This window comes from Pelophylax lessonae (assembly GCF_965119305.1).
Source record: "Pelophylax lessonae genome assembly, chromosome: 4".
NCBI lineage: Eukaryota > Metazoa > Chordata > Amphibia > Anura > Ranidae > Pelophylax > Pelophylax lessonae.
In genome coordinates this window covers 65599219-65613625 of record NC_138771.1, presented here as the reverse complement: position 1 = coordinate 65613625, position 14407 = coordinate 65599219, and the positions used below count along the sequence as shown (strand labels likewise).

At 42.3% G+C, this 14407-nt stretch overlaps 1 protein-coding gene across 1 annotated transcript in view; it reads right to left on the bottom strand.

The window, feature by feature from the left end:
- Window positions 1-14407, bottom strand: part of ADAMTSL3 (ADAMTS like 3) — a 730739-nt gene that overhangs the window by 136152 nt on the left and 580180 nt on the right. The gene's annotated exons all lie outside the window — the stretch shown is intronic.

The window sequence follows — 14407 nt, the reverse complement described above, 5'->3', positions numbered from 1 at the left end:
CCAGTGAACCTGTGCATCTTTCTGCTAAATGAATCTATGCATGTCTAGCTCCTGTAATTGTATTGCCATCTGTTTAAGATTACCCTTTATAAAATATCTCAGCATGTTTGAAGTCTTGCTTCCGTCCCCATGTTGCGATGAAATAATCAAACACCATGTTTTACAATATTGCAAATATCAGTGCACATTCGCTTGTGGTTGCACAATGTACAGAACCAGACATTATATTGTACATCCATGTGAATTAAAGTACATTTACTGGCTGCTGCATTACAAATTCATAGTTTATTGTGACCTGTTTTGTTAGCATCTGTTATTTACCAAAGTACAAAACCTTGACATGCTGTTTAATTATGCTCCAGTCTGTAGTTACAATAAGTTGGCAGAAGAAAATGTTTTGCTAATTTAAAGGGAAAGTAAATTATACTTGTAGTGAGGACATGTTTTATGCTATGGTTGCAATGGCTACCTTAACCACTTTAAGACCGGAAGGATTTGCCCCCTTCCTGACCAGGCCCTATTTTGCGATTCGGCACTGCGTTACTTTAACGCACAATTGCACGGTCCTGCAACACTGTACCCAAATAAAATTGACGTCCTTTTTTTCCCACAAATAGAGCTTTCTTTTGGTGCTATTTGATCACCTGTGCAAATTTTATTTTTTGCGCTATAAACAAAAAAATAGCGACAATATTGAAAAAAAAAAAAAAAACAATATTTTTCACATTCTGCTATATAACATTCCCAAAAAAAATAAAAAAATAAATTTTTTTTTAGGTTTTAGGCCAACAAAAAAAGAGCGACAATTTTGAAAAAACAAAACAATATTTTTCACATTCTGCTATATAAGATTCCCAAAACAAAATTAAAAAATCTAATTTTTTTTACGTTTAAGGCCAATTTGTTTTCTGCTACATATTTTTGGTAAAAAATCGCAATAAGTGTATTTTGATTGGTTTGCGCAAAAGTTATTGCGTCTACTAACTACGGGAAAGATTTATGTCATTTTTATTGTTTTTTTTTTTTACTAGTAATGGCGGCGATCTGCGATTTTTTGCGGGACTGCGACATTGCGGCGGACAGATCGGACCCCTAACTGACATTTTTGACACTTTTGGGGGTACCAGTGACATTACTACAGTAATCAGTGCTAAAAAAATATGCACTGTTACTGTAATAATGCCATTGGCAGGGAAGGGGTTACCCTGTGGGTGATCAAGGGGTTAAATGTGAGCCTAGGGGAGTGATTCTAACTGTGGAGTGGCGTGGCTTCTGAGAGGACCATAGAGACATGTGATCCTATATAGAAGGATCACAGGGGCTCTATGATCATCCCAGGGAGAAGGACGGTCGGCTGTGTTTACAACAGCCGACTGTCCTTCTCTCTCAGCGGGGAATGATCGCGGGTGTCAGGCAGCAATCAGAGCCGCTTGACACAAGCATCGGCTTCCCTGCTGGTGAGCGGGGGCGGGAGTGCGCCACAAGCAGCGCGTGCTCGCCCCCTAGCCTCCTGAAAGCAAGCGACGTAGACCTAGGTCGCTTTGCCCAGGAGCGGCTGCCTGCTGCAGTAAATCTGTGGTAGGTGGTCGGTAACTGGTTAAAGTAAATTTTAAGTGATTTTTACATTTTTACATGCTTGTTCTTCCTTGTTCTTCTTACACTATTAAATATAGGGGTTTGTAGATTAGCCACTAGAGGGAGCAAACAATCACTATTGCTCTGCCCACTGCTCTCCAACACACACACACACCTTACCAAAGCTGGTCATACACTTACACCTGAGTTATTATTGTTATTATGTTAATACAGGCTTTACAATATAAAGGGAGACAATATAGCAATAAAACAATTCAATATAAGAGGGTTAGAAGGGTCCTGCTCCTGCAAGCTTACAATCTAATAGGGAGGGGCTGGTGAAACAAAAGGTATGTAACTGTGAGGGATGAACTGAGGATGGAAGTAGAAGATTTGGTTGTTAGCTGAAGGCAGGATAGGCCTCCCTGAAGAGATGCATTTTCAGGGATCGCCTACAAGTGGACTGAGTAGGAGATAACCACATAGATTGGGGTAGTGAGTTCCAGAGGATGGGAGAGGCTCTGGAAAAGTCCTGGAGGACACAAGGGAGCTAGAGAACAGGAGGTCTTGAAAGGAGCAGAGAAGACAGTCTGGGTGATATTTGGAGATAAAATTGGTGATGTAGCTTGGGGCAGAGTTGTAAATGGCTTTGTATGTTATTGTTAGTGTTTTGAATTTTATTCGTTGGGCAATGGGAAGCCAGTGGAGGGATTGGTGGAGAAGGGTGGAGGACACTGAATGGTTGGTAAGGTGGATGAGTCTGGCAGAGGCATTCATGATAGACTGAAGAGGGGATAGCTTGCGGAGAGGAAGGCCAATGAGGAGGGAGTTACAATAGTAAAGGCGAGAGATAACAAGGTAGTGAATAAGTTGCTTAGTGGCTTCAATGGTTAGAAAGGGGTGTATTTTGGAGATGTTACGGAGGTAAAGTCTGCAAGATTTGGACAGCGATTGGATTTGAGGCTGAAAGGACAGGTCAGAGTCCAGGAATACACCCTGGCATGAGGGTAGGGACTGATGTTTGTATTATTGATCTTGATGGAGAAGTCAGGGTAGGGGAATGGCCCTCTGAAAAGCAATCTATGGTGGAGGATGTATGACAGGCAGGGAGATGGCTTTATATTGCCTCCTTAGCTTTTGTTTTACCCCTAAAAGTCCACAAAGCGCAGCCCCATTTAGGTGACGGAGGGGATGCCCTTTGACTCACATTACAGCTGCGGCATGTGTATACCCCGGTACGGCTGCCTTTGCAACTTTGGGGAGGAGGGGGGGGGGGATTTGGAGTGCATTTTACTGCTACAAAATTAGGCCTTAGATCTATATAGGTGCTATACAGCGTGAATGGAAAAACCCCCCTGCTGGGCTATTTTATTTTGACATCTGTCAGCTGTGACTCTCTAAATGACGGAATTAGAAACTTAATTTGATTGGATGTAGCCATGTTTGGCCAACAATTTTCCACCTGGCTTTTTTGATTTTTCAATAAAAGGATGTCAGATATAAGAGGGGCAACAGGGCCAACCACAAAGCAAATTTCAGCCAGTTCATCAGATAATTTGCACAGTGTATGACCATCTTTACATTACATTTCAGACAGTAGTGTTAATTTACTAAGGCAAATAGACTGTGCACTTTGCAAGTGCAACTGCACTCTGCAAGGGTATTTGCTCCACAGTGAAGTAAATGAGATAAAGTTTCACTTTGCAAAGAATACCCAATCGCATGCAAGGAAAAAACAGCATTTTTGCTTGCACGTGATTGGGTGACGAAAGTCAGCAGAGCTTCCAATAATGTACTAAGCTCTGAAGCAAACGCCCTTGCAGAGTGTGACTGCACTTGCAAAGTGCACAGCCTATTTGCCTATAATAAATTAACCCAGCTGAGCACGTGCATTGGTCACTAATTGGCATTTGTTCACTGAAAGGGCAGAGACTGTTTACTTTTCCAAGTTAGCATTAACAGAGCTTAGTGAATAAGGTCAAGTGCTGGGTAATCATGTGTAAGAATAAATATGGATATATAAATATTTTTTATTAATTGCCCTTGTAAAAGATTGTGTGGAACATGGCTTCACCTTAGTCACTTAGCTCCCTTTGCAAAGTTCACAGTCTTTGCTGCTTTAGTAAATCAATCCCACTAACTTGCAATGCCTGAAGAAGCAGCAATCATATACCTTATACAACAAGTTTTTTTTAAATATTTACACAAACCGAGGCTGGAATTGGATTTTAAAGCAACCCTATCAGTCACAAATAAAATCCTAATAGTAATGACTATATGACACAGTACTGTCATAGAGGATGGATGATGAAGGAGGCAAGTCACAGGTATCCAACACTTGTGCTGAAGAGTCCAGAGGAGGCTATAGCGCTGGCACAGAGTGAAGATACGAGAAACAGGCCACCAGGCAGGTGAGCATAATACCTCTTCTATTACAGAAACCTGCAATTAGAACTTCTTTGCAACACATGACAGAGGTGTTTTAAGGCCTTATATAAAATAATAATTTAGGCTAATGCCATGTGCCTCCGAAACATGTTGGCTGTTTTTCACCAAAAATTAAAATTATCTTGAACTATTTTCATTCGATTTTGGTCCGGCACTTCTTTCTTTATTTCTGTGTACAAGATAGAGACCCCCTACATAAATGTTGAAAGTTCTAAAATATGACCTACATAGCTGTATAGAAGCAAAGCAGCCTAATGCAGTGCTTACCACCAAAGGTGTATTCTTTTTTTATTGATTTAAGAAGTGCCAACATCTTCCATAGCACTGTACAAAGTAAGGGCCTTCAAGGACTAGAACAATAAAACATGCACAAATGAACACAGCCCAAAAGACTACAACAACCTTTTTCAACTAGGGTTCCATGGAACTCGAGGGTTCCTCCATTGGTTCCAGTGGTTCCTTGAGCTTCTCAGATACGTTTATCTTTGGCAGCTATCTGTAAAAGGATATTCTTTCTATTGACCATCAATATGTGGGGCATTCTTTCCACTGGTCACCATAGTAACCCGCAGTGTAATTGGTCCCTCTTCCACTGACCATGTAAGGCCCCTTTCACGCAAGAGGTCCAATTGTGTCCTCCTGTCCATTTATCAGACAGACCCCAATGGACCTTCCATTCTCATCTAAGGAGCAGTGGATGTAAATATACTTGTGTCCGTTTCCACCCACTTACTTCTAATCTAATCCAATCTGGCAAAAACAAATGGAGGGCTCCTTCTCTCTCCCCCCTACCTTCCCCATCCCTCCCTCACTTCCCCAGCCTACCCTCCACCTTCCCCTATCAACCCACCGCTTCTTAACCCACATATCCTTTAGCCTCACTGACTAAACACCACTCCTACCATACGAAGACAAATGCAGCCCTCGACAACATTCACAACTGCCCATGTGTATTGAGACCCTTCTGAACCTCAGGACTGATACACAATGCTTCTGCTGATAAGCTCCCACCGTTCACACCCTTAATTCCCCCTCAAACCCTCCCTGTATGATGTCACTTCAGCTTCTGTCATGAATACATTCGCTAGGCTATACCTTGATTCTGAGCTTACAATATACAGAAAGGTTGTCTCCCCTTAGCCCTCAGGTGGTACGATGCTTATGGAACCCACCTCTGACTCTAGATACTGCCTGGTGTTATTTTCATTTACTTTATTACCACTGTTTGTCCAATCACTTATGCTTCACCTGTTTACTATTGAACTCTGTACTATTATCTGTTATGTTTTAAATATTCTCAATAAAAAGTTTGAAACAAAAAACAAATGGAGGGGGATTTGTTCCCCTCCATGAGGTTGGAACGGAGGGCATAGAACAGAGAGGCCTGTGTCCTTGTCCACTCTGCACAAACTGAGCGGACACAGACCTGTCAACCGCCCGCTCTGCTCAGCAGGGGATCAGCGGACAGATCCCCTGCTCAGCAAACTGTTGTTCAGCAGAGTCTGTGTGAAAGGGGCCTAAGGGAGCACATAACTCACCACCAATGAAAGCATGTGTTGCACTGACCACCAATGTAAGGGACACAGAACTAAACACCAATGTAAACAGGCACTGCACTGATCTCCAATGTAAGGGGCACTGAACTGACCCCCAATTTAAGCGGGCACTGCACTAACCACCAATGTAAGGGGGCACTACAAATTTTCATGGGCTGTGTTTTTTTTCTGGTCTTTATTACAATTTTTAATTTCATCATTATTACTGAAAATAATTTTGGCCAATCTACCGGTGTTATGTACAGAACCTTATACTATGGCGTTGTGTGATATCCTATGCACATTAACACTTATTAGGTTACAGACTGTGCCTTATTTAAGCCCCTGTCTTAAACGAATGCTCGTAACTTTCATTTTCTATTAAAACAATAAAAATTATTGGAAAAGAAAATAATTTTGTTATCTAGGGCACCCTTGTCTTCTAAATGCGCTAAGTGTGCCACATGCCTAATTGTCAGGGAAATGGCCGTAGGAGAACTGGCAACATTTCAGGTAATAGCAATGGACGCTCCTGGCTCAATCGACACAGCCCTCTGCTGGCCCATCAGGAAAATGGCCGTAGGAGAACTGACAACATTGCCAGTAATAGCAATGATCGCTCCTGCCTCAATTGACACTGCCCTCTGCTGGCCTATAAAAGGTGGCCATAGGATCAGACTCATTGCTGGATTATTTCTCAGCTTCCTGTGCTTCCTGTTTCCTGTTTGGACTTCCTGTTGTGACCTCGGCTTGTTCCTGATTCCATTTGATCTCCTGCTCCTGGTTTGACCCTTGGCTTCTTCTACTGACCGTGCTTCTGTTACCTACCGTGTATGACCCCGGCTTGCTTCAAGACCTCGGCTATTTTGGTTGTCTCCTGTGCATGACCTCGGCTTGTACCATGGTTCCCGCTGCCTGCTCCAGTCCCAGACCTCGGCCAGTTCCTGTCTCCGCTACCAGAGACTATTCTTTGGCACAAGGTAGCCCGTCTGCTCCAGAGCCCTTGAAGACTCCTACCCTGCTGTGGTTCCAGCCTGTTCCAGTTCACCCTCGGATTGCTTCTGGTTCTACCTACCTGCCTGCAGCTGGTAACCCGTGCCACTTGGGGTGCCACACCCTCTGTACCATCTCCAGGGGTGTGCCGCACTGAGCCGCAAGGGGAACCCTCTCAACACTAATGTCTTATGAGTTGTACATGTAATAATTGGAAGGGTTTCCCTGAAACCAGAAAGTTATTTCAAAGGGTCCCACCATGTTAACAAGGTTCAGAAAGGCTGTTTTATAACTGAATGGAGGGATTTATTCCAAGAGGAACCTTGTGGTCATGTGACTTAGTGATGAGCAGGGAGCTCAACACCATAAGTAATGGCCACTTAAAGTATGATGTAAACCCTTTCTTTAACGGGGGATAATGAAGAATCAAAAGACAGCTACAAATTCTGTATTATTTATTAAAAAACCGAATGACCAGTGTTAAACATTTTATGAAAAGTGGAATCCAAATTTCATGTTGCTCTCCCCCCGCCCGTACCTCTTCTTACTCCGGCAGACCTGTGCAGACTCACTCGCATAAAAAATTCTCCGGCATGAAAATAAATACATTCGGAGCTTATTACCGAATTTCAAAGAGAACATTTAAGAGAAATGTCTGCCTCAAAAACTGAGAAATGGCTATGAAACCGACATGAAATCTTCTTTCAGCTTCAATGTGAAACAATTTCCTGAATCATTATTAAAAAGACCCTTTTTCTGACTTCTGGCCGAGGAAGAAAGAAACCGCCTGCCAGGACATGTTACAGCCTTGCCCCAGCTATTGGACACATTGCAGACCATTAGATTATATCCAAATCACAAGTTTTTAAAGTACCCTGCCACAGAGAGGCTATGATTTATAGGACGCATAAAAGCTTGAAAACTGTGACGTCTAATCACCTAACACCTCACCTATATATGTTGCATTGTGAATCGTGTTCAGCAGACTAACATATAAATATAGAGTTTACATAGAAACAATGTGAATTGGATTTCTCTACTTTATCTCAGTCTATTCTCACTTTCACAGCAGTTCTTGAATTTCCTTCTTTTGGCACCTGGTACTGCAATATGATGATCTTTTCATTATATGTCTGCCAGATGTGGTAAGTGTAAGGAACCCTGATTAATGTGTAACATAAAGTAGGTCAATAAAAATGTTTCTTATTTTTTTTTCTACAAGTTTTAAAGAAAATGGAGGGATATGGGTGTTTAAAGGGAAACAATAGTGCATTTTCAGTAAATAAACTATAAATGTTATGCAAAAGTCATTTTATGGTACTTATATGCTTACTGTTCCATGTTTTGTTAGCTGATTTGCATACACAGATTTGTGGAGTCTCCCTCTAGTGGCTGTTGAATGTATCAAGCAGCACGGTAAACAAGCCCCCTAATAAATTGTTCATCGCTACTAAGCAGGAAGAGCCATCATATGCAATAAAACCCAACTCCAGTCAAAGAATTTTTAGATTTTGATAATGATGTCCATGTCCCTATCCTATCGCGAAACTCTTATTTCCGTCCATTAATGTGATAGGTTGATCTGACTAATAGGGAGGAAAGTACCCATACTTTTAGCTGCATATACTGTATCTCACAAAAGTGTATACTGTATCTCACAAAAGAATTTTTAGATTTTGATAATGCTGTCCATGTCCCTATCCTATTGCGAAACTCTTATTTCCGTCCATTAATGTGATAGGTTGATCTGACCAATAGGGAGGAAAGTAACCATACTTTTAGCTGCATATACAGTATCTCACAAAAGTGAGTACACCCCTCACTTTTTTCTAACTATTTTATTATATTATTTCATGTGACAACACTGAAGAAATGACACTTTGCTACAATGTAAAGTAGTGAGTGTACAGCTTGTATAACAGTGTAAATTTGCTGTCACCTCAAAATAACTCAACACACAGCCATTAATGTCTAAACCGCTGGCAACAAAAGTGAGAACACCCAGTGCTGTATCTTGGGCCTAGGCCAACAAGGCCCAGGCCTAGGGCGGCACTTTGCAGGGGGGCAGCAAAAAAGCTGCACCCTGCACGAAAAAAAAAAAAAACAGCCTCCTCCCGGGTCCTGCACAGCAAGGGTCCCCGCCGGCTTGCGATACACTTTTAGTATAGTGCTTATGGGGTAAATTGGGCCAGAGGGAAGAGTCTAGGAGGCAAATCAGTCTGGCACCCCCATAAAGTGGTCAGTGATGAGGCTGCACTGATGAGCAGTAATGAGGCGGCACTGATGAGGCTAAGCTGATGTGCACTGATAGACTTTTGGTCTGTGGTTCACAGATGACAGGGGGGGGGGTCATAAAAAGTAAGGGGCATGGCCTTTACAGGAAGGGGTGGGTCATATCTAAATTAGGGGGTGCACAAGTTTAGTCAGACCTAGGGCAGCACAAAACCTAAATACACCACTGAGAACACCCCTAAGTGAAACTGTACAAATTGGGCCCAATTAGCCATTTTCCCTCCCCGATGGGATGTGACTTGTTAGTGTTACAAGGTCTCAGGTGTAAATGGGGAGCAGGTGTGTTAAATTTAGTGTTATCGCTCTCACTCTCTCCTACTGGTCACTGGAAGTTCAACATGGCACCTCATGGCAAAGAACTCTCTGAGGATCGGAAAAAAAGAATTGTTGCTCTACATAAAGATGGCCTAGGCTATAAGAAGATTGCCAAGACCCTGAAACTGAGCTGCAAGACCATAGAGCAGTTTAAGAGGACAGGTTCCACTCTGAACAGGCCTCACCATGGTCGACCAATGAAGTTGAGTGCATGTGCTCAGAGTCATATCCAGAGGTTATCATTGGCAATTAGACGTATGAGTGCTGCCAGCAGTGCTGCAGAGGTTAAAGGGGTGGAGGGGTCAGCCTGTCAGTGCTCAGATCATATGCTGCACACTGCATCAAATTGGTCTGCACAGCTTCCATCCCAGATGGAAGAAGATAATGCACAAGAAAGCCTGCAAACAGTTTTCTGAAGACAAGCAAAGTAAGGACAGGGATTACTGGAACCATGTCCTGTGGTCTGATGAGACCAAGATAAACGTATTTGGTTCAGATGGTGTCAAGCGTGTTTGGCGGCCACCAGGTGAGGAGTACAAAGACAAGTGTGTTTTGTCTACAGTCAAGCATGGTGGTGGGAGTGTCTTGGTCTGGGGCTGCATGAGTGGGAGTGCACTTGGGAGCTACAGTTCATTGAGGGAACCATGAATGCCAACATGTACTGTGACATACTGAAGCAGAGCATGATCCCCTCCCTTCAGGGACTGGGCCGCAGGGCAGTATTCCAACATGATAAGGACCCCAAACACACCTCCAAGGCGACCACTGCCTTGCTAAAGAAGATGGGGGTAAAGGTGATGGACTGGCCAAGCATGTCTCCAGACCTAAACCCCATTAAGCATCTGTGGGGCATCCTCAAAAGGAAGGTGGAGGAGTGCAAGGTCTCTAACATCCACCAGCTCAGTGATGTCGTCATGGAGGAGTGGAAACCTGTGAAGCTCTGGTGAACTCCATGCCCAAGAGGGTTAAGGCAGTGCTGGAAAATAATGGTGGCCCCACAAAATATTGACACTTTTGGCCCAATTTAGACATTTTCACTTAGGGGTGTACTCACTTTGTTGCCAGCAGTTTAGGTAATAATGGCTGTGTGTTGAGTTATTTTGAGGGGACAGCAAATTTACACTGTTATACAAGCTGTACACTCACTACTTTACATTGTAGCAAAGTGTCATTTCTTCAGTGTTGTCACATGAAAAGATATAATAAAATATTTACAAAAATGTGAGGGGTGTACTCATTTTTGTGAGATACTGTATGTATGAATCTGCTGATGTTTTTGAGGGTGTGGTTTTGAGCTCTACTTATGAAAAGGTATAACCCAACAGGTTATGGGGAAGTGGGCAAAAGAACTCCAAAAAAGTCCTCCTCTGAACCAATGCACAGCAAAGTGGCCCATGCAATCACAAAAAAGGGAATTATTGCTTATTTTAGGATAGTTGCTTCTAGGCTAAATTTACATCCAGATTCACAAGTTATAGCATTGATACACCATAATTTTATAGAGTCAATTATTTTCGAACTGCATGCAGCTGTTTCAGACTTGTTGGCCATCAACACTACAGTGCATGGAAACAATTGCTTCTACAGAGTGCACTACACTGATAATGGCCAACATGCCCAAAACAGCTGTGTGCAGTTTGGAATAAATGGTTCTATAATAATATGCTGTATCTGTGCTATGCTTTAACCACTTAAGGACTAAGCCTTATTCTGACACTTCTTTCTTACAAGTTAAAATCAGTATTTTTTTGCTAGAAAATTGCTTAGAACCCCCAAACATTTTATATATATATATATATATATATATATATATATATATATATTTTTTTAGCAGAGACCCTAGAGAATAAAATGGCAGTTGTTGCAATATTTTATGTCACACTGTATTTGCGCAGCGGTCTTGCAAACGCAATTTTGTTTGAAAAAAATACACATTCATGAATTAAAAAAAAAAAAAACAGTAAAGTTAGCCCAATTTTTTTTTATCCGCTTGCTGACCGCCGCACGACTATTTATGGCGACGGTCAGCCCCTCACAGGCAAAGTGACGTAGTACTATGTCGCTCACCTGTGAGACTCTAGGGGGCGAGCGTGCGCCGCCAGAGGCGCGCTCCCACCCCCGCTCGCTCCCGCCCCGCTCGCTCCCTAAGCAGTCCGTGGAGAGGGAGAAAGGCAGACGGCTAATGTAAACAAAGCCGCCTGTCATTCTCCCCTGTGTAAGAACAGAGATCATACGGTCCTGCTATGTAGGATCCTATGTCTCTGTTGTTACACCACTAGCCACACCCCTTTACAGTTAGAAGCACGCCCCTAGGGACACACTTAACCCCTGCATCACCAATAAAGTTAGCCCCTTCCCTGCCAGTGTAATTTTTACATTAACAGTGCATATGTATAGCACTGATTACTGTAGTAATGTCACTGGTAACCCCAAAAGTGTTAAAAATGTCAGTCAAGGGTCCGATCTGTCCGCTGCAATGTCGCAGTCCCGCAAAAAAAAAAATCGCAGATCGCCGCCATTACTCGTTAATAAAAAAAACACCAAAAATGACAGAAATCTTTCCCTTAGAAAACGCAATAACGTTTGCACAAACCACTTATTATTACGCTTATTGCGATTTTTTTTTTACGAAACATATGTAGCAGAAAACAAATTGGCCAAAAATGTTAAAAAAATGTGATTTTTACATTTCTTTTTTGGGAATTTCATATAAAAAAATTTGAAAAATATTGTTATTTTATTTTTTTAAATTTACGCTCTTTTTTTGTTTATAGCGCATGATCAAAAAAATCGCACAGGTGATCAAATACCACCAAAAGAAAGCTCTGTTTGTGGGAAAAAAAGGACGTCAATTTCATTTGGGTACAGCATCGCACGACCGCGCAATTGTCCGTTAAAATCACGCAGTGCCGAATCGCAAAATAGGGCCTGCTCAGGAAGGGGGTAAAATCTTCTGGGGCTTAAGTGGTTATTATAATATGAAAGACGATGTTATGGCGAGTAAATAGATATCTAACATGTCATGCTTTAAAACTGCGAACACTTGTGAAATGGAGACAAACTACGGTACTTAAAAAGCTCCATGGGAGACGCTTATGAAATTTTTAAGGGTTACCAGTTTAGAGTTACAGGGGGGTCTAGTGCTAGAATGATTGCTCTCACTCTAATGATTGCAGCGTTACCTCACATGTGTGGTTTGAACACTGTTTACATTTGCAGGCGCAAATTACGTATGTGTTCACTTCTGCCTGTGAGCACGGAGGAATGGGGTGCTTAAAATATTTTTTTTTCTTGTTTATTTTATTTTTTATTTTTTCACACTGTCCCTTTAAAAATTATTATTTTTTGATCACTTATGACAGCAATAGTCACGTGTTTGGGTATTTTTTTGGAGGAATTTGGGGTATATTATACCCCAAATCTATTCTTAGCAATTAAAAGCATTAACAACTCCGAGTTTGGCTGTTTTGAATACTAACATTTTTTTTTTTTTTATCTGCCGCTTTTAAGGCTCCAGTAAACTGGAAGTGACGTTGTGGCATCGCTTCTGGGTTACTAGATCCGAGACCCAATCAAAGCCGATCAGCCGGCATACATTTTTTTTGGGGGAGGGGGGGGGGGGGTGGGAGCCAGTATGTGGAATGAAGGGTACTATCCCTAAAGTGGAGGGATAAAAGAGACCTCTACATCCTTTCCACAATACATGATGACACCTTGGTGGTACTTCAGACAAGACGAGGTCCTGTCCAGAAGCCAAAATGTATACATGAATACAACCTTTTGGGGGGGGGGGGGGGGGATGATATGAACGACCAGCTGATCACTGCTTTTGGTAAGTCGCCTTTTTTTTTGATTCAACTATCCCTGTTCAATTCATAAGTTATTTTTTCCAAATGCACCCAAAGATCCCTAACCTATCTAAAATTTCAAGAGGACGTTATCACAGTCCTTCTCTATCCCCATGGTCATGCCCCTGAACTAATTCACTCGGATACATTAGTCAGACTTCATGAAAGGCACTTCCCCAATTCTCTCCCTCCTGCCCACACAGGCTGCAAACCCCCCAAAAAATGCTGTGTATGTTCAAGTAGAGGAATTCACCGTGACACCCGATACTACTGTCCCCAATGTCCCTCACAGCCAGGCCTCTGTATTAGAGAGTGCTATCAGATTTATCACCCTTCAATACACTATTAGTAAAGTAAAGATATTTTTCCAGTTTCCACTATTTCTGTGTATGACCCGGACTGTTTATCGACTATGCCTCTGCCTCTGCCAACCATGTTCCTGCCTTACACGCGAATTGACCTCTGCCTGTTAAATGACCATGGCTTTTTGCCTGCCTCCTAAACTGATAGTTTGCCCGGCCACTGTATTAGTGGGATTCAAGATAGCACAGGGGTCTCACATATGTGAGGGGCTCCAGAAGAGAAGAAAACTTTTTTCTCAGGGTTTTTTAAAGAGATTTGGGTGGCCTCTACCCCTGTCCTCAGGTCTTCCCTGACCAAGGTCCAAAGCCTTATAGTGCTGCCTGCTACCACCTGAACTGGCCATGCCTTTGCCCGCCACCTGAACTGACAATGCCTATGCCTGTTACCTGAACTACCGCCAGGACCAATACTTTGGCATATCTCTACCTGCTGCCTGAACAATTCCTGGACATTTTCGTTGGCTGTCTGGACCAATGCTTTTCCTGTGCTGGGACAGTATTCCTGCCTGCTAAATCCACAGGTAATCCTTTTTTTTTACCCTTTGCTCAGCAGAATGTATTTTTGGGTGTAATTCTTGGTATGTACATGCTATGTGTTAGAACCCTGAAGGCGCTACTTGCATGTTGGACCTATGCATGTGGCCAGTCTGTGGAAAAGCCTTACACATGTGGTATTGCCATACTCAAGAGGAGTAGTAGAATGTATTTTAGGGTGTCATTCTTGGTATGTAAATGCTATGTGTTAGAAATATTTTAAAAATTGACAACTTTGTGTTAACAAATATGTTTTCATTTTTTTTCCACATTTTCCAAAAACTTGTGGAAAAAAATAAAATGTTCAAAAGACTAATTATGTCTCGTAGAATATACATTGGGGTGTTTTATTTCTAAAATGGGGTCATTTTGTGGGTAATTCCATTGTCCTTGTGCTCCAGGGCCTTCAAAATGTGATAGGTACTCAGGAAATTCAATGTGTAATTTATGCCTTTAGAATGCCTGACCGTGCTATTTGGATGTTGGGCCTCTGTATGTGGCCAGG